Source organism: Anolis sagrei, chromosome 2 (genome assembly GCF_037176765.1).
Source record: "Anolis sagrei isolate rAnoSag1 chromosome 2, rAnoSag1.mat, whole genome shotgun sequence".
Classification (NCBI taxonomy): Eukaryota; Metazoa; Chordata; class Lepidosauria; order Squamata; family Dactyloidae; genus Anolis; species Anolis sagrei.
The window spans coordinates 135,905,679-135,933,134 of NC_090022.1; positions in this window are offsets into that span (position 1 = coordinate 135,905,679).

Sequence of the window (27,456 nt, forward strand, 5' to 3'; positions counted from 1 at the left end):
GCAAGAAACAACTATGATGCCAAGGTCAAAGTCCAGGATTTGTCAGAGTCCAGAAGTCTGAAGGCTAGGAGTCCTTGAAGTCAAATCGAGAGGCCGCAGAGCTTGGTTCCAAGAGAAAAATACAACAATGTCATCTGCCACCACAGGTCTCAACTCTGAGGCTCTTTTATCCTATGATTTCAGCCTTTGCTTGTTTAATAATAATTTCTCCTAAACTTGCAATATTCCTCTCTCTCTCTCTCCTATACTCCAAACATTCACTAGCTTTCACTAAATGCTTGAGCCTTTTACTGAAGGCTCTTCTTCAGCAGTGGCTGAGTTAGAGCAGGCAGACTCCTGAGAGCTGCTGCCCATGACACTAAGAGTAAATTGTAGAAAAGCATGCATTTATCTTCAGCCTCTTTGAGCTTTTGCAGAATGATACCATGGTCAATGGGGTCAAAAGCAGCTGGAAGATCAAGCAAGAGCAGAAAGGCTTTTCTCCCTCATCTTGCACCCTGTCAATGAAAGTTCTTTGCCACAGCAACCAAGATTGAAACCAGACGGAAGTGAGTCTAAAAACAGATTGAGTATTCCTAATCTGAAATGCTTGGGACCAGAGGTGTTTTGGATTTTTTTTTCTTTTATTTGCATTTTCCATTGGTGCATATCACTTCACTTCACCCACCCATGAGGACAACATTTGAATATTTTGGGAGCTGTGTAACCTGGAATTGGCAACGTTCCAAAGTGCTTGCAATTGTATCTTACAATAATGTTCATTAGTGCTACAAAACCAAACTTAGAGCCCAGTCCTGATGTGGGACTGACTCCCCAATGAGTTTGCATAGGATTTGCATGCCAGTCTCACTGTAGTTAATTGATTTTGCAAGGAGAATCCTTCCCCTCGTCTCTATTAACAAGCACCTTGGAAGAAGTAGGTTCTTCTCCACTCCTGCACTAAGCCCATGACCTGTTTTTATCTTTCTGCTGTCACCACAGCAACCCCTGCTCTTGTGCAACTATTTACCAAAGAAGAAGGGGGACAAGTCTTTGCTGTGTTTTAAATGCAAACTGTCTATTCAGAGTAACACCACAACCATCAATTTCAGACAAAAGAAAATGATGAACAATAGAAAATCAAATTTGAAAATTCACTGCCCAGTAATGACCCAGATTTAGGAAGATGGATGCTATGTTTTGTTTTCTATGGAACTAGACTTCCTGAATTCTCATCAGATGGGGGGAATTTAGCATCCTAGGATGTTTTCACCCCAGTTAATGGACAAAGCCCCATGCCAGCCACCACATGATATTGTGTGACTTCTGGTAGAGCCCCAGCCTCCAACTTGGGTGAAAGCATCGCTAAACACTTTCCGTACAACATGGGAGGCTTCCCCTGTTTTGCTGGGTCCAGTAGAGCCAGCACGGGACTCACTGAGAGGGCAATACTTCTCAAACGATACATCCTTCACGGGAAGGCTAAACCATTCCTGGCAAATTCTCAAATAATGGGAATCTTTTATTATGGTACTAATAATATAAACTTCACTTACTTAGTTTCCAAAAGACCCCTCAACCTCTGAGGATGCCTGCCATAGATGTGGGTGAAACATCAGGAGAGAATGCTTCTGGAACATGGCCACACAACCCGGAAAACTCAGAGCAATCTAATAATACAGTGTATTGTCGAAGGATTTCATGGCCGGAATCACTGGGTTGTTGTTGGTTTTTTCGGGCTGTATGGTCTCTAGACCATGGCCATACAGACCGAAAAAACCTACAACAACCCTAATAATACAGTACTAGCAGTCCCCTGACACGCGTTGCTGTGGCCCAGTCTGGTGATCTGGGAAATAAAGTAATGAGAAAGTGTTGGTTTCTAATATATGTAATTTCTTTATGCTTGTGGGTAAACATAATTTCTTGCTATTTCTTTGACAGTGTTGATGTTGGGATTGCCTGGTTTGCCTACTCTGGAACATGCGACATATAACTGTCCTTCTTTAGGGGTCCCTTTCAAATCTTTGATACTGTCTCTGTCGTATACATACATGTGTGTGTGTGAATTGCTGGATGGCCCTTTGTCAGGAGGGCTTTGATTATGTTTTCTTGCCCTGTTGAAGGGAGTTGTACTGGATGGCCTTAAGGCAGCATTTCTCAACCTGGGAAGTCAAGACCCCGGGGGAGGGTCACCAAGGGAGTGTCAGAAAGGTCACCAAAGACCACCAGAAAACACAATTTTTTCTGTTGGTCATGGGGGTTCTATGTGGGAGGTTTGGCCCAATTCTATCGTTGGTGGGGTTCAGAATGCTCCTTGATTGTAGGTAACCTATAAATCCCAGTAACTACAACTCCCAAATGTCAAGGTCTATTTTCCCCAAACTCCATCTGTGTTTATATTTGGGCATATGGATTATTCGTGCCAAGTTTGGTCCAGATCCCTCATTGTTTGAGTTCATAGTGCTCTCTGGATGTAGGTAAACTACAACTCCAAAACTCAAAGTCAATGCCCACCAAACCCATCTAGTGTTTTCTGTTGATCAGGGGAGTCTTTGTGCCAAGTTTGGTTCAATTCCATTGTTGGTGGAGTTCTGAATGCTCTTTGATTATAGGTGAACTATAAATCCCAGCAATTACAACTCCCAAATGATAAAATCATAAATTTTTGAGTGACGGTCACTCCTTGTGTTGTGAGACTTTTGTTGCCAAATTTGGTGTGATTTCGTTCATTAGTTCTTTTGTTTTTAAGGTACTCATGCACAGAGCATTTTTATATATATAGATTTGCCTGTTGTATTGTTTCAAACCACTAGGTGGCATCTGTGAGTTTCTTAGAATTTGTAGATGTTAAGGCCAATCTTGACAGATACAATCCCCCAATTCACTTAAGACATTTTCTTAGGGCCCTTCCACACAGCCATATAATCCAGAATATCAAGGCAGATAACTCACAATATCTGCTTTGAACTGGATTATCAGTCCACACTGCCAGGTAATCCAGTTCAATGTGGATTTTATACAGAAACCTTTTCCAGAAAGCAGCCATCGTTGTGAAATGTAAAGCCTTGATTTCTTTTTCTTTCCTAACCTCAAAAGGATTGTGGCTGAAATAAAGTGGACTCTTATAGAATGTGTGTGTGGAACTTCTACTTAAAAGTATCCCAACGTAAGAGTTTTTTCAGTTAAGTGCTTGACATAAGATCAGTGTTTTGACTTAAGAACTAGTGTCAGAAGAAGCACCAGTGTGAGAGCACAGGGCTTCAAGGGAGCAGTCTCTGTGCCTTGTGCTCTTGTCCACTTTGGAAGATTGCTGTCTGCTTTGCTCTTGTCCACTTTGTGGAACTTTGAGTTAGTTGACTTTCTGTGGTTTTCATTCCTGGTATGTTTGGCATCATGAAGAGAGCCCAAGAGAGGGAGGGAGGCTGGAATGAGTACAGTATAAAGAAAATGATGCTTCTGCCTCTTCACTTTGTGCTTCCAGAATTTCCTATGTAATCATCTGCACATCAAAGCCACTTTGAATACTAATTTGAAACTGCATTAAATGATCAGTGTAGATGGGTCCTTAGACTTGGAAGGGACCACAGAGGCCATCTGTTTATCAAGCTGGAATGTACTACATAGAATCATAATGTTACATACAACAGAGTTTGCTCTTTTGAAACTTAAATGCCACTATTCTTCCCCATCCCCACTCCCTTCAAATATCAGTCTCCCAAAGTCGTTTTATGGTCTTTACAATCCTCTTGACTTCCTCATACCCATATAACATATATTTAAAGCAAATGAAGCCGATTTACCACTCCTGATAGCTCTAGGAATAGCAATTCCCCTTCCATCACTTTCTAACAGTTTGGTGAGTTTTTGTTGGTTTTTTTTACACAAAGGCCAACAAAGCTTTTTACTTCTTTCTTGTCTGGACTTCCACTCCCTGGTGTTGGATGGTGCTTCTATGTCAGAGGTATCAAATTTGCGTTATGTCAGAGGTGTCAAACTTTCAGGTGTTTGGGCCTCCAAATCCCAGAAGCCCCAGCCAGCTTACCCAATGGCCAGGAATTCTGGGATTGTCAGGACCATGGTCCAAGAGGAAGAGGAGGAGAAGAGGGTTTGTCTCCCAGCAGCCAAGTTGGAACCCAAGGGTGAGGAACAGCTGGATAGGCCTGAGAATGATACTGCTGTGCAGGAGCTGGATCCTGTTGTTCTGTAGTAGCTGAGTTGGGGCAGGATGAAGCCCTTCTGGAAGAAGGGCAGGATTTAAGTCTCCCCTTCTGGTTATAGTTGAGAGTGGATCCAATTCAGTTGTGCTGGTCAAACCAATTGGCTCAACAGAAGAAAGATGTGTATAGAGGAAGCATAAAAGAAGGGTGTTGGGAACAGGACATTGCTGGAAGTAATCGTTGTATTGGGTATTTCAGCAGGTGACCTTGACCCTTGTTTCTTGTATTACGTATTGTGGATTTGGTGAGCTGTTTATGTGCTTTACCCTTGGACTGGATTCTTGGACAACGTGTTGTGCTTGCTACTTTCTTTGGACTGCCTTTATGATTGACCCTGGACTTTGTTTGGACTAGCCATTGAGCTTCATGTATATGTGACCTTAGAACTGGATTTTGACATTCTCTGATGCTTAAAATCTTTTAAAACTGTTGACTGTGAACTGTCTTGTTTGTGCTTGCCAAGTTACAGCTGCAGTGACTTGACAGGAAGTTAAAAGTCCAAAACACCTGGAGGGCCACAGGTTTGACAACTCTGACCTAAAGCCACCATCTGATACCACTGCTTTAGGTGTTGGCCTCTTCAACATCTTAGGTGACCTTGACATTTCAGTCTAAAGCTGATATTGGATTCCCTATCCCACTCCTGGGAAGCCAGCGATTCCTATTGGTAAATGGTGAAGAATTTGTAGAGCAGTGGAAGGGGCAAAGCTGACGGGGGTGGAGTTCAAGAAAGACAGTGTAGAGTAAGTGCAGTTTGACAACTCTTCAACTGCCATGGTTCAGTGCTATGGAATCCTGGGAGCTGTTGTTTTATAAGGTCATTAGCTTTCTCTGCCAAATAATGTTACTGCCTCACCAAACTACAAATTCAACAGCATTGAAACATGGTAGTTACAGTGACATCAGACGACATTCATTCTGCAGTGTAGAAGCACACTTTTGTGCATGTCTACACTTACTATTACAAGAGGAATATGGTGTACTCCCCCCCCCCCCCTTTGTCTTGTAAACCTTTAAATTAGCACATTTAACTTTTTTTGTAAAAATAGCTAGTCATCAATATTTAGGGACACTTGCAAATCAAGTTTTGTTATTTGAAGCACAAGAGGCCTCGGTGGCATGGATGCTCAGTTTCCATTGAATTGTCCCTAATTCAGGGATAGGAAGCATGTGGCCCTTAAGACGTTGTTGGACTCAGCTGTCCCAATTAGTATAGCTAACAGTGAAGAATGCTGTAGGCTGCAATCGACCATGACCAGCATCTGGAGGGTACATGATTTGAACGGTGTCCTGCCTCAGAAATTTAGCTTTTATGCTCATGTATATTCTAAATAAAGTTTGCTATAATGCATTATCTGTGCAGACATTTTGGAAACTTTTGTTAGTGAAGAACATACCTGCAATAGCAAGGATGTTCCCTGGGATGGGTTGCACTGAACACCACCGTCCAGTGCCTTTCCTCCCTGTAGCAGAAACTTCAAATTACAAAAGAAAGACAATTCACCTAAAATTAGCAAGATTTTACTGTAAAAATGATTCAGCAGTAAAATGCTTTGCCATGGAGTTAGAAGACTCTCTACCTTTGGAATTCCTACAACAGAGCTTTCCACTGCTGCCTTGGGCAGAGACCTTGGCTCAGCGGGTCGAAGCAGAATTAAATAGCAGCACCTCCTGTTAACTAAGGATGGTTCCAGACAGCCCTTTAACCCGGAAGCATTCACATTTGTTAAACGCAATTACATCCAGGTTCAAGTCCACCCCTCCCCCAAGAAAGCTTTTCTGGGAGTGGGCTGTCCATATGGCCTTCCAAGAGGTCAGGGAGACAGCCTCCACCCCCTCCCAAAACCGCTTTAAAAGTGTTTAAAAAATAAAATTACTTGGCCGCTATTAAAGATCTATTGGAGCTCTCCTGGCTCGTAGGACTTATGAGCCAGGAGAAAGGCGGGCAGGAGCTATTTCCTCTCCCCCCCCCCCCCACTTTCTCCTGGCATGTCATTCCTATGAAAGGAAATTCGTATTGAAATGGTATAGGAGCCCAGCCAAACTTTCATATATGGTAACAGGGATAAGCCCAACATTTTGAGATTACAGATTAATAAAGAATGGTACACCCATATGCTGTGGAAATGATTTTAAACAATGTATTTCAATGTTGAGACAAATGTTGTTAATGTTTATGTATGCATATAATTTATTCATGTCCCAACATTGAATGTTTGCCATTTGTATGTTGTGCTCCACCCTGAGTCCCCTTCGGGGTGAGAAGGGTGGAATATAAATGTTTTAAATAATTTTTTAAATAAATAATCTCCAAAGGTAACATCCTTTTGGGAAAAATAGTGAAGAACATGGGAGAAATTATTCAAAATATCACTTCAAATGAATATATATTTGATGCTAAGGGGAGTATTAGACAACAATAAGTTTAACGTTAAAAAACATGTATTGTTTAAAGCCATGAGTTTATCAAGACAGGAAGTGATAGCATGGGGTTGGAAAGATGAAAAAAGGATTACGGAAAATTGGAATAATCTTTATTATGAGGTTCAATCTAACATAACATATTTAACTCTGTACGGTACACAAGAGGGTAAGATAAGTGAAATTTAAGATAAATGGAATTGATAAAAAGCGGCAAAGCCAATGTAAATATTGTACAGAAACTAAGAAATTTGTGCTCATGGCTAAGGATAAAGATATAGAGGAAATGTGTGGTCTGAGAGATGGATGGTGGGGTGGGGAGGATTTTAACAACTAAAAATTAATAAAAAATATTATTGAAAAGGGAACATTCTGGACAGTAAAGTCCTGCATATAACTCTTGTTTTTCGATAACATCTTTAAGTACAGAAATTATTACTTAAATTCTTCAACCAGGTGAGAAGTATTATTCTTTGTAAATATGTGCACATTAAGTCTATAAGGCATAGCTAAAGAGATCAGTTTTGAACTTTGAAGTCTAGCATCTACCACGGGAATTTTAAGTCAAAGGGTTATCCTGTCAATAGTTGTCCATTAAAGTCTTGCAAGGTTTGTAGGGAAAATATGCATGAGACGAAGACTGACAGCAGTTGATATGACAACATTTATTATTGTATACACATTTCACGGGAAGTTAAGCCTTTGGAGCCCCCAATTCAAAACAATGAAGAGCAAAAGAACGAGGGTAGATCATCTTGAATGAAAGAGTCCAGAGCTGGAATGATTGTGCTTAGATATCAAAGCAGAAGAGTTCCAGTTCTCTTGGTTCTCTTTTAATCGTATCTGTAAAAGTGACAAAAAAGAAATAAAAAATGAAATCTGATCAAGTGAGGAAGGTGTTCGGTGTTTCTGTAACAAATTATTGGGTTGGGAGCACCTCATCTTTATGTAGGCATGAGATTAACTTAATAAGAATTCTTATTCACCTAACTGCACCAGAAAGATTGATGGGATTTGTTCATCTAGCTTTGGAATCAAGGTATTCTGGAATAAGTGGCTTGTATAATTGCCTATTTCTTGGCACTGGTGATTGTCCAAGAACTTTATCACATGAGGTAAATAAACTGCAATTGCTTTGGTTGGGGCTTAGAATACAACACCTTATTATCTCTCATACTTGCATTGTGCTTGACTTGTGGAAAAACTCATCAATGAATCCGATATTGGTGTTATTCCATGACCATTTATTTTGCAGTAGTTTCCTTCCACTGCAGTCTCAATACTGTGAAGCAGATGAAGGTCTCATGAGAACACTGAAACCTTGCAATGGCACAGTTGTGACAACATAGAAAAAATACTAAACATGTCCTGTAAACACAAGGCTGTTCAGAGGACTGATTGTGGGAATTAGCACCACTAAAGTACCAGCATTGTGCAATTGCAGTGAGGTGTGAAAGTGATTGTTCCAGTAATGTCTGCTTCCGTTTGCTTAAACAATGTGATTGTCGTGAGACAATTGGCTATTATGATAAAGCCCCAAGCTCTCCCTCCCATGATGTCTTGGCTTTGAGGATCCTCCTCCCGAGATAGTCACCTCTTTTTTTTTTTTACATTATTTTGTTTTATTCTTAATTTGCCTTTGTCCCAGAGTGGGGCCCAAGATGGCTTCCAAAAACAGTAAGTTAAAAGCATTTAGCACACAATGCAAAAACAATTATTGCTAATGCTTCTTCAGTGAATTCAGAGTGCCACTGCACAGGTAGTTACCTAGCCCCATGTATGTGGTCAGATTTTGATCCCCATCTGACCTCTGACCTGTTGGGGAATGAAGGGAGGTATAGACCATCAACATCTAGAGGACCATCAGGTCATCAGGATTGTCCATGTATGTCTAACTCTTCAGAGGTTAACACAGATGACAAATTAAGCAGCATTTTTGTGAATATTCAATGGATTCACTTTGCTAAAAGAAAATGATTCCATGATTGCTGTCCCAAGCTGGATCTGCACTGCCATATAAAACAGATTATCAAAGCAGATAACCCAGATTATCTACTTTGAACTGGATTACATGAGTCTGCACAGCCATATAATCCAGTTCAAAGCAGATGACCTGGATTTTATGTGACAGTGTAAACGGGGCTCCAGACAGATGGAGATGACATATCAGTATTGACAATCCCCAGACTATTTGGCAATTCTCCCAACTCTTACTGGCCTGTTGCTACCTCCTCATTCAATGGAAGAATTTCCTTTACTATCTCCCCACTGCCAACCTCTTGCTTAAGGACAGATTAACCATTTGTAAGTATTTTTGTCTGTAGGACTGCTCCTTATAAATGTTCTAACAAACAGGGAGGGCAAAAAACAGAGGTTTCATAGATCAAGACATGGATTCTTGTGTCATTAATAATGTTTGAAAACTGAAGTAGTATCATAACCTGGTTAGAGCAGTGCTAAGATTACAAACACTTTCAGATGTAAGGTTTACCTGAACCAGAAAAGGCCAGATGGGTCCCTTAGGATGTCAGGTTTTTCTTTAACAAACCGTTTTGTAGAGCTGGTAATAGGAAGAGTAAGAAAATGGTTATGGCATCAATGTGCAGTCCTAAGTATGTCTTCTCAGAAGTAAATTTAATTCAGTGCAATTTATTTCTAGGTATGTCTGCAGTATTTAATCCTAAATTCTATGGGCCCCAAATCTGTTTCACCGGGTTTTCTTCCCTTTCATTGTTATTAAAGAATTCTCTTGTTGCTTAATTATCATGTAGAGAATTTTTTGTGAGATGCATTCCCTAGCCTAGCTATGCTTCTGTTCCCAGGTAAGAGTATAAAGTGCTGCATCTTAAAAATACAAAATCGGCTCCCCAAACTTCCCTCCACCCCCAGGCTGAATCTTCTTGACCTGAGATTAATGAATAGTCAAACTCTTTATGGTTTTTGCTGCAGCAGAAGTGATGATGAAGATGTGAAACAACAACATTGCATACTTTAACAAGTAAATTCATCTGTTAAAGGTAAAGGTTTCCCCTTGGCATTAAGTCTAGTTGTGTCAGACTCTTGGGGTGGAGGGAAGTTTGGGGTGGTGCTCATTTCTAAGTCAAAAAACCGGCGTTGCCCATAAACACCTACTAGGTCATGTGGCCAGCATGACTGCATGGAGCAACATTACCTTCCCACCAAAGCGGTACCTATTTATCTACTCGTACTTGCATGTTTTTGAACTGCTAGGTTGGCAGAAATTAGGGCTAACAACAGGAGCTCACCTTCCGATCAGCAGTTTAACCTGCTGCACCACCACAGCCTCTAATACATCAGTTAAATCATGCTAATTTGAAGCCATATTAAATGAGGAGGAAAGTTTAAAGAAAGGAGTTGAACATGATGGGTCTCCTTGTCTGAACTCAGTGTGTTACCATGGTGAGAATAAAAAGAGAAATAAATATTAAGAATCACCTTTCTTTATAATATTTTTGTTCAATATTTTCTAAGTTTAATATTTCTTTCAATATCCTGTGCTGAAACCAATACTGCTTGTTTAAAAATGCCTATATGTTTGCAATACATTCCGGAAAGTCCACAAGGGAATTAAAAATTGGATTCTTGATTAGTCAATTATGATTTAATCTGTTGAGGGATCTAGAAACAGAGGCAGATGCAAAATCAAGACAGATCAAAAATGGGAAGAGCGGAGAGATCTGAATGAGATGCAAATGAGAAATGAATTAGATACCTTATTTTATTTATTTATTTAAGGCATTTGTATCCCATCCTATCTCAACCTCTGCAGAGGGACTCAGAGCGGCTACCAGTGCCAACAACAGAGTAAAACAAGCATAAATATACATATTATAAAATATATATAAATATATAAAAACATTTAAACAGTTCACTGATTTTATAAAAACATTAAAACAGTTCACTGATTTTCTTTAACAAACCATTTTGAAGAGCGGGTAATAGGAAGAGTAAGAAAATGGTTGTGGCATCAATGTTCAGTACTAAGTATGTCTTCTGCATTCCAAAGATGAGCATATATCTCTATCTATCTATCTGCCTATCTATCTGCCTATCTATCTGCCTATCTATCTGCCTATCTATCCATCTATCACTGCTGTTATTATTTAATTACTGAGAACAAAAAAAAAACCCTTGCTCTTGTACTGCACAAATCTGGCACTCTCGTACAACAACAGTCCCTTAGTAGTTTAGAAATCACTTTCCTTTGGACCCTGCTTTGCCTATTTGCTGAACTGTCACCTTTTCTCTGAATGAAAAACCGATTTAGTCTCCTTATACCTGTAACGTTTGGTATTGATGAGCCAGTGCACAAAATCCTTGGCCTTCATGTTGTCCAAATGTCTGGTAAAATCACTGGTAAAGGTACCTTCAGAGTGTCGCTTGACTTTGGAAGTAAAACTGTGGGCGCTCTCTGTTTCATATGATTGCCACCTGTTTAAGAAGCCAGCAATGAGTAGAAATGTATTAATTTCACTATAAATAATAACAACTTTATTATTCTACCCCAGCACCATCTCCCCATAGGGACTCAGGCGGCTTACATATGGGACAAAATGCCCACAAGACACAAATACAGAACAATCCATTAAAGCAAAAGCGCAATTAAAATAAGAACATAGTAAAATATAACAAACCAGATAAAAGCATAATTAATAACATATAAAATATAAAACAGCAGGATTGAAACTCAGTCAAAACAATATTTAATAAGACTAATTGCCAGTAGTACAATGGGCACGACAAAATATTATCAGGGAATATAGGGACTGGGCATTTATGACTAGGGACTAGGCAGTTGAAACATCCAGGTTTTCAAATCTCTGCGAAAAGAGGACAATGTAGGGACTATTTTCATGGCCAGTCACACTATCTTCTTTCATATCCAAGGCATATTCCTCATACCAGCCTGAATTTGTAGGGAATACAAAGGTCTCCAAAGCCAGAATGATGTAATGGTTTGAGTATTGGACTAGGATTCTGGAAGACCAAGGTTGAAATCCTAGCTCAGCATGGAAAAACCCCGTGTGACTTTGGGGAAGTCACACCCTCTCAGCCTTCGAGGAAGGCAATGGCAAAACCCATCTGAACAAACCTTGCTAAGAAAACCCTGTAATATGTTATTCTTAAGGTTGCCATGAGTGAAAATTACTTGAAAATACACAATACCAAAATGCAACTTTAAAAAAGGAACAAGGTATTCTATCTTGTTTAGAACGTTTTATCTCTAATACAAAGAGCCTAACCACACACTGACTATAATTGCAATTATAATGAGTAATTATGGAAACATATAGTTATAAAAATGTTAGTAAATAACCACAGGGAACAATTTCGGATGTTACGGGGCTTTGTGCATACCCACTGCTTGTTCACAAGATCTAATGAATGGAAATAGGTTGAGATGGGGACATGCTGTATCAGCTTGTTTGCCAATATCATTTGAGATAGGGCTCCAGTAATTAACTGAGGCTCAGTCTTTTCAAAAGCTGGAAAGACTTATAGAATACATTTTTTCCATAAATCATTTGTTTCCAGAGAATGTTACAATCTTTTTCATGCTGAAGTAATACATACTTCAGATGGGTGACAGTCCATCTTAATTAGGTTGTAGCCATCAAAAAAGCACCTCTATTCTGTTTCATTCTGTTAAACCCCTATTCCCCCTATCAGAGGCTTGAAATATATTTTCATTTTCTTAGAAATTTCACTGCGCAGTATGGTGCTAATTTCTCATAGGCAAACACCAAACATCTAGGTCTCTCCCAGTTGCCACACCAATTCTATTCTACTGACACTCTGAAATATTTCTTCTTACCTAGCCTCATCTGTAGAGTCTTTCAGGACCATTTCCCAGCCTCCTGGTAGGAAAGCAGTAGTGATCAGTCCAAAAACAAAAAGCCAATGTGTGTTCTTCATCAGGCTGCCTGCACTGAAATAAAGCATTAAATAAGAAGCTGATCATGGTGTTTATAGTATGTTACAGTTTGATCCCACCAGACTAGGTTTTGTTTCACACATACAGGGGCGAGGATGAAACTTCAGAATCTGAAATCCGGTTCAAAAAATCAATATATGAATGAGTCCTGGCAGATTTTAAACCTTCACCACACACTACATAACAATTTAAGCAAAGTAACTGGCTTGCAGGCAATTTGATGGCAGTTCACTTCAGTGAAGCTGGCATCCTAGTCTTATATATAGGGAGACAGACAATAAGAAATTTAAGAGGGTATTAAGGTGCACCGTGCTGCTGCCTTTGGTGTGTAATGCTTCAAAACCCCACAACTATGGAAAGGAGTATCTTAAATGCTGTTGAATTCTGTTTGTAACTTGCCTTGACTATATTGGAAAATTGTCTGACAATTCCAGTAATTCATGTATACACCGTAGGTGGTTACACTACCTCTAACCTAGCATCTTCCTTGTTCCTAAAAAGTATCTCTGCACTTTAAGTGTGTTTAGTATCTTAGGCTGTACCCTAACAGCTTAGTAGAACTGTTATTAAGAAACACAATGCTTTTCTCAAATTAGAGGAATCCGTTTGAAGTACCTCCCTGGTCAAAGTGAGAAATCTAATGACCGTTCATTAAACTCTCACTTATCCTGATCTTGTCTAGGAGTTTCCCTGAAACAAAAAAGAATGATATACTTCCCTTCTAGAAAGTTACCAAAATGTAAATTTTCTCTACTTCTGGCTCTACATGTAAAACAAACTGTGACAACATTAATGCCTCCTTCAATGGGATGTAGATTGTTGGGGAGTAGGGGAGAGATGGTAGTAAATATTGTATTGCTTACCTTCCCGAAATGCAAGTCTCTCCTCTAATCCTGAGTTCTTTCCCCTTCTGTGAGCTGTTTTGTGGCTTAATGCTATTCCTTTACCTGTACTTTTAAGCTTGTTAGTGGAATGCTAAAGGATGACAGGTAGGTCATTGGTGTTCCTGATTTTCGTTGAATGGGTCACTTGTGAATCATTACCGGATCTTTCTTCTTCTTTTGAAAAAAGGTGAGTCTATAGAGGAAAAGGCATTGATTCCAGAACTCTCTACCAGAGCCTTTAGCAACATTTTCTTCATTGAGCTCTGATGAATCAAGCCAGGTGTGAGTTTCTTACCAGAGGAAATTTTCTCTTAGTCTTGTCTCATATCATTGAAGCACCACATCCTAGGCGGACCAGCAAGACTGCTGTTGGAAACAGAGGCAAACAGAACAACACACAGCACTAGGGAGAACTGGCATCATTTTGAAAAGAATGGGAAAATGTACCGTTCCCAGGACACTGTTAACTATAAAGGCTCAGGGATGTAATTGAATAGACAAAATTCAACAACATATTTAAAAGGGGCCTAAATACCCTAAAGGCACCAGATCCCATCTGATCCTGACAGCTAAGCTGTCTCAGCCATGGGTGGTACTTGGAGGGGAACTATCAATTAATTAATATTGTAAGGTATATTTCAGAGGAAGGAACTGGTAAAAACATCACTGAGATTTCTTGCCGAAGAAAACCTTATTAAATTCATTGGGTGATCATCAAGATAACAGGGTGATATACACAGCACATTCAGAGCAATATAATTTGTGTTTTCTTTAGAGTGGGGTGTCTTTTTCACTACAAAAGGCATTGTCTTTCTTCAATTATTGAATTAGAAGAATGCCAGGATCAAGGATAAAAATAGTGACCATTGCTAAACATAGTGTAGGTTGGGCCCATACACCAGGTGTGAGAATGGAATTTCCCCTTTATTTGGACAACACAGCTGGAGGACATAGTCTCTGTTCAGGTAATATGATGTGTTGATTAATTATATGTAGATTTTAGTTTACATTTATTTAGAATCAGCATCATGTAGGGGCAACAGAAATCAAAACACAATTTCCAGTGAGGATGACCAGTTTAAGAAGGGTGGCTTCCACATGTCTCCAAGCAAGAGATTGTGAAAATGAGGTATTACAAGGAACAAAACGGAGGTTGAGAGAGATCAAATGAGAGACTGTGGAATTGATGGAGTGGTAGGGAAAGTGCTGTCTTCCTCACCATTACTAGTAAGCTGGCTGATAGTCTGGACAAAGAGGTCTGGAGTCTCAAATTCCCACAAACTTCCAAAGACACCGAATACCACCTGTATCATGAGTAGAATCAGAATGTGTAGCTAGTTGTATTATGGCTCATGTTTCTTCTAACCTCACCTGGGGGAGATCATCCGGAGTTTTGGGGTGCAGTGTCATCTGTACGCAGATGACGTACAACTCTGTCACTCCTTCCCACCTGCTACTAAGGAGGCTGTTCAGGTTGGCCGTTGTGATGGTCTGGATGAGGGAGAACAAATTGACATTGAATCCAGACAAAACAGAGATACTTCTGGTCAGCTGAAAGGCCTAACAGGGCATAGGGTTACAGCCTCTGTTGGATGGGGTTGCACTCTCCCTGAAGATGCACATTCACAGCTTGGGTTTGATCCTGGATTCATCGTAGAACCTGGAACCCCAGGTCTCAGCAGTGACCAGAGGAGCATTGCACAGTTAAAGCTTGTGTGTCAGTTGCGTCTGTACCTGGGGAAGTCTAACTTGGCCACGGTAATCCATGCTCTGGTTACATCCTGTATAAACTACTGAAACATGCTCTACATGGGTTGCCTTTGAAGACTGTTTGGAAGCTTCAATTGGTCCAGTGGGCAGTAGCCAGGTTGCTAACGGTAGTAGCGCTCAGGGTGCATACAACTCCTCTGTTGTGCCAGCTCCAGTGGCTGCCAGTTTGCTACTGGGCACATTTCAAAGTGCTGGCTTTAGCCTATAAAGCCCTAAAGGGTTCCAGCACAGCTTACCTGTGAACCAGCTAGGAATTTAAGATCTGGGGAGGACCTGCCCTTGATCCCGCCTTTGTCACAGGCACACCTGGCGGGAGCAAGAGACAGGGCCTTCTCAGTGGTGGCTCGTTGGCTATGGAACTCCCTACCTAGGGATATTAGATCAGCCCCTCCCTACTGACATTCCAAAAAAAAATTAAAAACCTGGCTTTTTAAACAAGCCTTTGAAAATGCAGTGTAATGGATGAATATGGAACCCAGGAAAGAATGAACATGGAACAGCTTGACAATGAGCTAATAGAAAGTTACTGGTGTTTTATGCTTTTAATGCTTTTTACAGGGTTTTTACAATGTGTGTTAATTGTTTTTAATTTTGTTTATATTTATTGTGGCATCAAATCCTGCCAGTGTAAGCCGTCTTGAGACGCCTTCAGGCTGAGAAAGGCGGCATAGAAATGCAGTAAATATATAAATTTTGTAACTATGCTTAAGTAACTCCTGAAGAAAAGAGCTTTCAAGTACAAGATACTCTTTCCTCATCTAAGATTGCTTGCTTAGGATCAAAGTATTCCTGTAAAAATATCTTTATTTTCATGTTTTCTCCATGTGTTTTTGCATGATATGTGTGGGGATTTTCATCTCCATGAGGAGAGGAGGGAATGTCTCAGTGAATTAGAGGTGAAAAAAGTTCAATTGAAACAACTCAATAACTCGAACAAAGCACCGGGTCACATGGGGATAAAATTGTAATGGTGGTAGCTAGATAGGCTTTAGGACTCCTCATGAGCAGGAGATGGAGCCAGAGCCCATTACAACAGGTTCTTTGAAAGGATATTTGTTTCCCCACAACTTAATGGCATCATTGAGCAATTAACTAAAACAGAGCAGTAATTCACCCTCTACTCCATGTCTAGTTGCTAGACTCACAACCAGAGTTTTGTGAATCTTGGATCTAACAAAGAGACAGGCATTCCAATTCTGAACATCTCAAGTTACTCACAGTCTGTACTTTACATTCTGAAGGTGTTCTCATTTTGGAAAATAATTAGGCTGCTCTCCAAGCCTTAGTTTATTATGCTTTTTAAACTTTTTAAGACTTGAAAACCATTTTGAAAATATCACTGTCCAGGTGGCACACATGAAACTCCTGCTAATTAGACATGATGTGTAGTGCAAGGAAACTGACCATGAGAAATAGCTGGGTAATAGGTTCATTAGTGCCACCTTTGGTGAACTGAATCTTTTTGTGAACTGGACTTTTGATGATATTGCTATTTTAGGGCATCATTAAGCTTCTTTGTTTATAAGTACTGTCAAATTATGTTCCACAACCTCATGTGTCACACAGGACCTTGATCCTGTGTCCTTATAGATACCAGCCATGGCAAGTATGAGAAACCGGTAAGTAGTTCTGTACTGACTGGTGTGTATCGAAGACAAGTTCTCTCATATTTGTGATTCATAACTAATATTAAAAATTCACCTGCAGTAAAGAAATCAAAGTAGTCTTGCATCAGTTATTAAAATGCATGCAATAATTTGAGAGTAATAAGATATCTAAAGCAAAGACATACTCATCATAGGTTATTGGGTGCTGTTTTGAGCTTAAACTTTGTTGTATATGCAATCGGTTGTATCTTGAATTGTATTGTGTGTTTATTTTATGCATGGTTTTAGGTACATTGTGCCATATGTAAGCTGTCCTGAGTCCCTTCGGGGATATGGAGGTGAGGTTAAAAAAAGTTGTTGTTGTTGTTGTTGTTACTGTGGATTTTTCTCATCCCTAAGCGGAACTTGAATTCACATACATCCAAGATTTGCATATTCATCAAACTTACTATGGATGTGTTTGTAGTGGCGGGGGGTAGGGGCAGATAATAGCTTGTTGTCGTTGTTGTTGTTGTTGTTGTTGTTTTTGTCTTTATTATCCCACATTGCCTCAATATGGGAACTCAAGGAAGCTAATAGTAAATATAAAATAGTAAAGGTAAAGGTTTTTCCCTGAGATTAAGTCCAGTTGTGTCGAAATCTGGGAGTGGGTGCTCATCTCCATTTCTAAACTAAAGAACTGGTGTTGTCCATAGACACCTCTAAGGTCATGTGGCCAGCATGACTGCATGGAGTGCGGTTATCTTCCTGCTGGAGCAGTACCTATTGATCTACTCACATTTGTATGTTTTCGAACTGATAGGTTGGCAGAAGCTGGGGCTAATAGTGGGAGCCCATGCCACTCCCCGGATTCAAACCTGCAACCTTTCGATCAGCAAGTTCAGCTCAGTTGTTTAACCCTCTGCACCACCGAGGGATCCATATATATTAAATGTAAAATAAATACAGTTAATTTAGCATGTTGCACTAAAATATAAATATAAAGGGTGGGCTAAAAATAAACAGTTAAATATTAAAATATTAGAATGCATTAAAACTCCACACCAACCTCAAAATCACAATCATTTTATCCTCAACAGCTCACTTCTCATCAGAAATACTTGATGGCAGAAGAATGCTTTCATTTGTCTATTGAGAGGCAAGCAAGGACAGAACTATCCTAATCTCTCTAGTGAGAGAATGTCAGTCTGTGTACAGCCACTAAAAAGGCCCTATCCCTTTTTCCTACCAAATGAGCTTGAGAGGGTGGTGGACAGAGAGAAGGCCCTCTAGAGATGATGTTCTGATAGTTCATTAAGAAAGATAGAATCATAGAGTTGGAAGAGACCTCATGGGCCAGCTAGACCGACCCCATGCCATGCAGATAAAGCACATTCAAAGTACCCCTAACACTCTGTTTAAAGGCATCCAAAGGAGCCTCCTCCACACTCTGAGGCAGTGTGTTCCACTGCTGAACAGCTCTCACAGTCAGAAAGGTCTTCCTAGGTTTTAGGTGGAATCCCCTTTCCTGCTCTTTCAATGCTATACAGGGCTTTATAGGTCAAAACCAGATCTTTGAATTATGCCTTGAAATTAGTTGACAGCTAATGGAGCTGCGACCATACCTTGAGAAGTGTGACTTGGCCACGGTAGTCTACGCTCTGGTTACATCCCATATAGACTTCAACGCACTCTACGTGGGGTTGCCTTTGAAGACTGTTCAGAAGCTTGAAATGGTCCAGCAGACACCTGCCAAGTTGCTAATGGGAGCAGCGCTCAGGGAGCATACAACTCCTCTGTTGTGCCAGCTCCACTGGCTGCCAGTTTGCAGTGTGCCAGCTGCTACTGGGCACAATTCAAAGTGTTTGCTTTAGCCTCTAAAGATCTAAACTGTTCTGGCCCAGCTTGCCTGTCTAAACATATCTCTCCTTACGAATCATCTAGGACTCTAAGATCGTCTGGGGAGGCCCTGCTCTCGGTCCTGCCTCCTTTGCAGGTGCGTCTGGTGGGATAAAGACAGGGCATTATCAGTGGTGGCCTCTCAGCTGTGGAACGCCCTCCCTAGGGATATTAGATCAGCCCTCTCCTTCCTGACATTTCGTAAAAAAGTCAAAACCTTGCTCTTTGAGCAAGCTTTCGCAAATACAGCATAATAGGTAAATATGGAACTACGGAATGGCTTGACGATACAATTGGAAAATGAGTTTAGTAAGGAGACGCTGATTATTTATGTTTTTATTGGTTTTTGTATGGTTTTTATATTATATGCTAAATGTTTTTAAACTGTATTTTTATGTCTACTGGGGCATCAAATGGCTGCCAACTGTAAAGCGCCTTTAGTTGCCTTTGGGCTGAGAAAGGTGGAATATAAATACTGTAAATAAATAAATAAATATTGCTGCAGGGGAGTTATGTACTTCCTATTGTACAGGCTTCCCAGTTAATAACCTGTCTGCAGTTCTTTGGACCAATTGAAATTTCCAAGTACTCTTCAGATTATTTATATAGGCATCTCCTTTTCCTCCCAAGTCTGTCCCATTTTAATTTTGTGCAGATTTTTTTTCTTTTTAGGAAGAAACACACACATATATTTACATGTCTGCTTTTCAGATGGACATCCCCATTAACAAAAGCCCTCTGCTTTGGATCCTGATGTTACTTCTCCGGTAACAGCTCCCATTCCACAGAGAATAAAGTAACAATGAATGCGAACGGGGTAGATGTGTCCATGATAGTTATAGTGAGGATTTCATGTAAAATAACAATGCCTAGCAGCTGTTTCTTCAGAACTGCAAAGAAAACCGATAGCATCTTTTTTTTTCTTTTGCAGTAGCAGCTGGCGACTTCCATGTTAGCAGACTGATGAATATACTCCAGATTCATGCCAGTCTTTAAAAGGAGCAACCTATGGTGCTGAATCTGTTTTGAGGAATCTTGGAGAGTACCTTTAACTTCAGAATAAAACTTGGAGCAAATTCATGGCTCAATGACAGGGAACCATCAGCCACCACCTCTTCTGTATATGTCCTACACAAATCAATCCCACACTCACTTTCTATATAGCTACCCAGATATAATGGAATAGAATCAAAATCCGATTGCAGGGAATTTATAACACCGACTGTTGGTGTTCAAATGGATATGTTTTTCACACATAACATTCAACATGTGCTCACTGTACCCAGACTATCGCTCAGTGCATTCATACAATGATTTTCAAGTATATATGGTATATATGTGCCCTCAACAATTCTACTAGGCAATTCTGCTCTACTTTAGAACTTATGCCTGGGGCCAGCATCTCCAAACATACTGGGTGCGGCCTCCACGGTTGTGCAATCTCACCTGAAACCAGTAGTAGATAAAAACACATCAATAGACCAGAGCCTGCAGCAGACCTACAGAGCCTGCAGCAGAGGCACCCAGAGGGTGAGGACTTCTGCCTGGGGCGTGCCTCTCCAAACATACTGGGCACAGCCCCTACAGCTATGCAATCTCACCTGAAGTGGCCAGCAAGGAGGAGGTGAAAAGGAGGGCAGGAGACTTCGGCTCCTCTAGAGTGAAAGGTGCAGCCTACAGACCAACTCTTCTCAGCAGCAGCTACACCTCGCTGCCCACCCCCCACCCATCCTCAGTCTACTGTCAAGTGATAGCTCACATCTGACTTATGACACCACAAATGATAGAATCTATGTTCCTCTGGACTTTTACCAAACTGATCAGTAGCCTACTGCCATTATCAGATAAGACTCTCCACGCCCTGCCTCCCCCACCCCGCCCCCCTCAAGGACCTCATATCACATTTACCATCCGCCAAAAAGGCCCAGGACATTTTTACTCTCCCCATTCTGTATTCAATCTGTACCTAAAGAACTTTGTGTCTTGTGGGATTGGGGGTAGGGGCAGGGAAGGTATAAAAAGAAGGGCTCAAATGCTACGGAGAGAGAGAGAGAAACAGTCCCAAAAGCTCTGATTGGAGAATTTACAGCCTCACAGCTTTAAGAACAGTCTCTAAAGAAAGGCTTTTAAGAGAAACAGCTTTACAGCACAACCCTTGTTGGGGCTGGAGAAACAGACCTACAACTTTTGTGGGAAAAATCCTAAGGATTCCAGCTGGAAATTCTTCAGAGCCTTGGCTGGTAGGTCTACTCGGGTACTCAAGAAGCAATTTGGAACCGGGAGTAGAGCCCACACCAGCAAAGCCTAGAAAGCAGATTGCCCAAGGAGGGGTCAAAAAGGGTTTTCCTCGTAAAGGAAAGAAATAGTTCTCCAAGCAAGCTGCCTGTCCCTTGTGGACAAGGTTAAGCAAGCCACCAGTTGATTCAAAGCCTTGAAGTATTTGTTTGATTTGTTGAATATCTAAGATTGTTTGTCGAAGACCTAAGCAATAATAAAGAACTTTGTTAAACTTTTAAGCTTCTAAAGACTTTGTATAAGATAACCCATAGGGCCTCTCATCCGAGGCACCCCGGCTTCCCGCTGGGCACAAAGAGCATGTCCTGTTCAAAAGCCAATTGCTATAGGCCCAGCGCGCGATAGCACACCAGTTCCTATTTCTCTTTATTACCACCTACAGCGTAGGGCACTCCTGGCCCGTTAATCTTTCCATACTCAGACATCCCAATTAACCTTTTGGTCCTCTTTCTTTTAAACACATACTTGTAAATAATATCTTTCTTAATAAAAAATATTTGAGAAAAGATAGTAAATGTTAATCAAGGATAAGAAAAAGCACAATTTACACAAGGTTCCAGCAATTTGCTTTAGTCTGAGCCAACTGAGAAGGGAAGATTCTGCCTTTCTCTCTCCTTTTTTCCCACTGAGTTCAGTGTAAACTACTTCTTGTTCACTTTGAACTCAGTTTGCAGAAACAGCAATAAGCTGAAGACAAAGGGGGAAACTGAGTGGAGGTGAGAGAAATTAGGATGTTTTTAATAGCAACTAAAAAGATGACAAAGAAAATTAATCAGAGCTATTCCTGCCAAATATGGTTCCGAGTATAAAGTGAGTTTGAAAGCAAAATCAAAGGTCTGTTCTCAATTGCCAGAGAGGATATCAGTGGCGAAAGACCTGACATGCCCCCATAGCAAATGCAAGGCATTTTTATTCATTTTTACAGTTATTCGTTTTTACAACCCCTGATTGACTGAAAAATTGTCTGGCTAGGATCCATGCCCTGAGAAGCCCAGGGCTTCATCTGACATCATTGCTGGTTAGCTCTTCATGATGTCAGGAAATTCAATAAACTGTCATTGGAGCATTTGAAGTGTTAGTCTGTTTATTGATCTCCCTCTGAGGGTGGTGTGATCAGAAAGGAATGTGATGTAGCAATGAGTCTGTGATGGGCTTAATAACTGGGCTCTGGTGGGCACAATGAAGTTAGCCCAAAGTGCACAGTGGGTGCTTGAAGGTGATTTTCATTTCAATGGGTGTTGTGAATGTGAAGCTGGCTTGAGACATGGGAAATCGAGCCCCCCCCCCCCCCAGCCTAATCTTGTCAAGCAAAAAAGGAAAAGGGACCTAGGAGTTATCATGCAAGTTCATGATGTGCTTCCCTCACATCTTCCAATTTATTGTGAAGGAATTATGGAGATTTAAATCATTTCCTCAGGATGTCAGATAACCTTCTGGAGTCCATTCACACAAACATTATAGCAGGGCAAAACGTGAGGCGGTCCTGCTCTATTTCAAATGGAGCCTCAGCTATAGATTTATGCAGTTTATACATTTTAATAATAATCTTTATTTATACCCCACCACCTTCTCCCCAAAGGGACTTGTGTGCCTCACAGAAGCACTCCAAATGCCACATCTCAAAACTTGAGAGGCCCAGTTTTTTGATAACATTAGGAAGATATCTGAGAAAAGTCTCAAAAAAAAAGTCTGCCCCAATTTGCACTCAGTTACAGAATGGTTATATTCCCCACAGGTAGAGTCACTGAACATAAGGACAGGTTTTTCTGAGCTATAGCCAGTTTTACAATTTGTCACATTTGACCTGTGTATATGACGAAAAGATTGTTAATCTCGCCACCCAAACCTCAAACTGGTTCCATGCTTTGCTATAAAATTATCTGCACAGCAACACCGCTTTTTTCAATACAAATTTGAAACTGCTTTAATGGTTAGTGTAAATATCATCATTATCTTCAAGTATTACAACCTTATGATTAACGCAGAGTTGAAGTAAAGGAATTTGAATTTTGTGTAAGTGATCAAAAGCAACAACCAGATATTCATAATGCACTGCTTCTACACTACACTGAAATAAATCCTCACATATTCAGTGGGCTTCTATGTGATTACACATTGAAAATTCATAAGTCCGGCAAGTGGTTTATTCATAAATTCATAAGTCCGGCAAGTGAACTGCTGTGTTGTAGAAATATCCTGCCGATCGGATGGTCAGCAGTTCGAGCTCGGGTGGGGTGAGCACCCACTGTTAGCTCCAGCTCAGCTGTCCACTTAACAGGTCAAAAGCAGAAATGCAAGTAGATAAAATAGGTACTGCTATTTAGCAGTGAGGTAATAAAGGTGCCTTTAAAAAGGCCATCGGTTGGAGGAAAGCTCCTTGGCATGAAAGATGGAGAGACAGCATCCCCCATGGCCGGAATCGAGCACAGTCTCAAGATCTCAGAAATAAGATGGGAAAAACTGTGTTTACCTCTGTTTGTGTTTGTCTGTCCTTGTTAATTGTATAGCTGGCATTGAATGTTTGCTGTATGTGTGTTCTGAGTCCCCTTCGGAGTGAGTAAAGTGGGGTATAAATACTGTAAGTAAGTAAATAAATAAATAACAAAAGTTCTGCCATGATATATTTTAATTGTAGTGTACACGTGCATTTTAAAATCATCAACTCACAAGAAAAGGTGATATGGAATAAACAGGCTAACAGAAGTTGAAAATATTTGTTGCTACTGAGAGATTTAACATAAAAAGTGAACGAAGCAATAAGAAGAGTCCCAGGAAGGTATTTTCAAGTGCTTCTTGCCAAAGCAACAGTTTGAATCCCTGACTTAAAAATACTTCAATCACCACAGTTGTTACTTGGATGTTCAGAAGGAAAGTGTGAATATTCAAGCAGGTATCCCATCTTGGTGAGGGCTAGTATCAGCATGTGACCTGCGTCAACTGCTCAAAAACTCCAGTTGAAATATGGATAACTTGCCTTTAAGGTGGATGTAGCATCTCGTCTGGTGAGCTGGCCTGGAAAACCACATGAAACAGGCTTTAGGGGTGTTATTTTTCTTTACTAAAAACAGTAAAAAAAAAAAAGAGTTTCCTGGCACTTTAAAGAAGTGAGTGAATCTCTTGGATTGCAGTGAGAGAATGTAAGCAGGCTACAATCTTGTGTTGATGAAAAATAAGAATTAGAGATTCGACTGTAAGCTGATCTGTTTTTCTGAGCCTGGTCCATTTTGACACAAGTGCTGACATCACCCTATGGCCTGTATTGTTTACTGAGGTCTGCCATTCGTGCTATGCAAGCAATGCTATAACAGCAATATTATGTGTCCAGGGTCAAAAACCAGAATTTAAGACATACAGTTCCAGAAAACATCCTTGTCAACAAACAAGCTGTTGATACATGTTGTACTGGTCATTTAGATTTAGCCATCAGATAAGAATTTATATGAATCTATTAGATATAGAAAAACTGTTTAACTCATGCATACCTTGTAATTGTCTGTTTGGTTATGAAGTTCTATAAAATACTGATGCTTGAAATAAACCTTATCTATCTCAACCAGTGCTGTGAGTAGGTTGGACTGAAAGCAGCACTGTGTCCTGGTGAATCATTTGGCTAGTTAGTTACCATATTTTACCACTTAATAGTTGCATCCCCCTTTTCGGTCCCCAAAGCGGTGTTTTTGCTTTCCTTACATAATAGTTACATAATCCCTCTTTTTAAAATTGTTTTATTGGTTTTTCCCACTCCCACCCTCCCCTCCTTGTACATGCAATTTGTGCCATCGCGCCTGGGGCTATAGAGAAAGAGACATGGACGTGACGTCTTTCCCCAGGGGATTGCTTCTTGCCCTCCTTTAGGGAAACTGGAACTCCCAAGGACCAGAACACAACAGGTAACTCGAAATGGTCTTTATTGTTGACAATGAGTTCTCTTTCTTAGGCACAAACTTGATGTTTCAACAGGGAAAAATACTTTACAAACGTTAAAGTCCAGGGTACTAGGAGTTATAAGCTGAGAAGCTTTCCCTGTTCCCTCTCTCTCAGTGGCTGTGAATACCGGAGCAAACCACAACCCCAGTTCAATGGCCTATGTTGAAGGACAAGACCTTCCTATGGTGCCAAAAAACTGGAATGAAGGCGCCTGAGATCTTCACAATGTCGTTCAGGGGGTTTGAACATAAAGTATAAGACCCAGGGGTAAAACCTAAGAGTTGGTGGTAAAAAATCCCTTGACCAGGGGCTTTGGGCCACGCTTTGCACACATCCATCCAATGAGTCTTTTTCTGAGGTAAAAAAAGGTGAGAGAGATACCTTCCTTTCTCCCTTGGAAGGGGCAGAGCCTAAACAAATGAACTGGGGAAACAAGCCAATTGGTGCACAACAACAATAAATTGACAGCTATAATAACCAATGAAATTTAACTATACATGTACAAGGTAGACAGGAATAAAATGACAGTTTAAATCCTGCAACTAACAGTACTACATATATGTGGTGCCACACGCGCCGTCACACAATTTATACATCAAACTACAGAGGTTACATTTGAAATATCAGTCTCAGTCTTAATTTTTCTACTCCACATCTTAACACATTCTCTAAAAAAAATCCTAACTGGTTCCCACATCCTCTTAGTTCTTGTAACCTTTTCAATTTTATTTATATTATTCCATTTGCAATTTGTTATTTCCACATTTAACATATTAACTATATAGTTATACCAATTAATCAGTGTCCATTTTGTTTTGTCTTTCCAACCCCTCACTAAAACAATTTGTGCACACGCGATTAATTTGTCAACCAATTTTTCCTTTTGTATATTTTTCACTCCTGTTATCCGTGCATGTAGTATATTTCTATTAATTATTACTATTTGTAAATTTAACATTCTATTGATTTCCCCTTCAATCATTTTCCAGTATTCTTGCACTTGATCACATAGTCACATAATTCCTAGCTCTAATGTACTATACTGTATGATAAATGGAATCAATTCTGCCCTGCACAATATCCTATGATTGCTAGGAGCATTTATACCCCGTCCTTCTCACCCCCAAAGGGAGACTCAGGGCAGCTTACAACAGGCAACCATTAGATTCCAAATAATACAGTAAAATACACAGTTACAATTAAAGCAGCAATTATAAACAATTATAAATATTCAATTTAAAACAGTTCACCAGTTCAGAATCATAGTCCAAGTCAGTCCATTGCTGGTCACTTAAAACATTCCCTTCCTAGTTGTATGTGTGGAAACTTCAGTGTTGTATTCACAGCAAGCACCTTGAGTCAGATTTTAACTGTCTTGGAGAACTTTCCTAGGTTTGCCAGAAGGGGTCTCCATAGCACAAGAAGCCAAAGCCACCCTCCAAATGTGATTTTTCAAAAGCAGAATTTAGAGTGGGAATGTATGGCTGGATCTACACTTCTATATACTGCAGTTTAACTACATTGTAATGTATGAGAGCTACCTGGAAAGTAAGGTTACAAGATTTTTTAAAATACAAAGAATGAATATATTTCAATAAAACTTACATGGATTGTAGCATAAGTATTACATTTTTCCCCACACACAAGCAACATTCATTTCAATACATTTTGTCATTCGTGGGATGAGTTTTAATGCCTGTGTCATGGAAATTTCCCTCCACCTTTTTCAGCCAGTTTGTCACTTCAGTTTTCACCTCCTCATCATCAGAAAAGTGTTTTCCACCAAGGTGTTCCTTTAATTTAATGAATAGATGATAGTTACTGGTTGCGAGATCAAGACTGTGAGAGGGGTAGCTTAAAACATCCCAAACAAATGAAGTCAACAACTTTTGTGTTGCATGAGCATTGTGCAGATGCGCATTGTCATGAAGAAGACAGACTCCCACCGTCAGCATCCCACATTTGTTTTGGATGGCTCTGTGAAGCTTCTTCATGGTCTCACAATATATTCCGTACCTATTTTGTCACATGCTGTCTTGACGTCATGTCCCCTCCATAAACTGAAATGATTTTGCAATGAATTGTAGCAGTGTTCATACCCTTAGCATTTAGGTAGCATATTACAGTGCGAATTTCACACTTGGAGGGAAACAGAATGAGGACGCTCATCTCTAACCTTCATCACAAAGCCAGTCAATGAGCTTCTGATGACTGGCACTGCTCATTTGATTCTGCTGGCTTCCTGCTACATGGCAGTGATACAAGCTTCCCCTTTGAAAATTCCCTGCGAGACCTTAGTTTCTGAATAACTCTCATAGATCCAGCCTATGACTTCCTTTGTGCCACCCTGGAGCAGGGCTACAAGCATTCCATGTTATTCATCACGGGTTTTTGTTTTTGTGAGTACACATACCATTGTTGTGCACATAGATAGAGCTTTTCACATGTACTAGTCAACACATGTCCACTGTACACAGACAAGTGATCTGTGCAGATATAATAATTCCCAGCAAATGGAA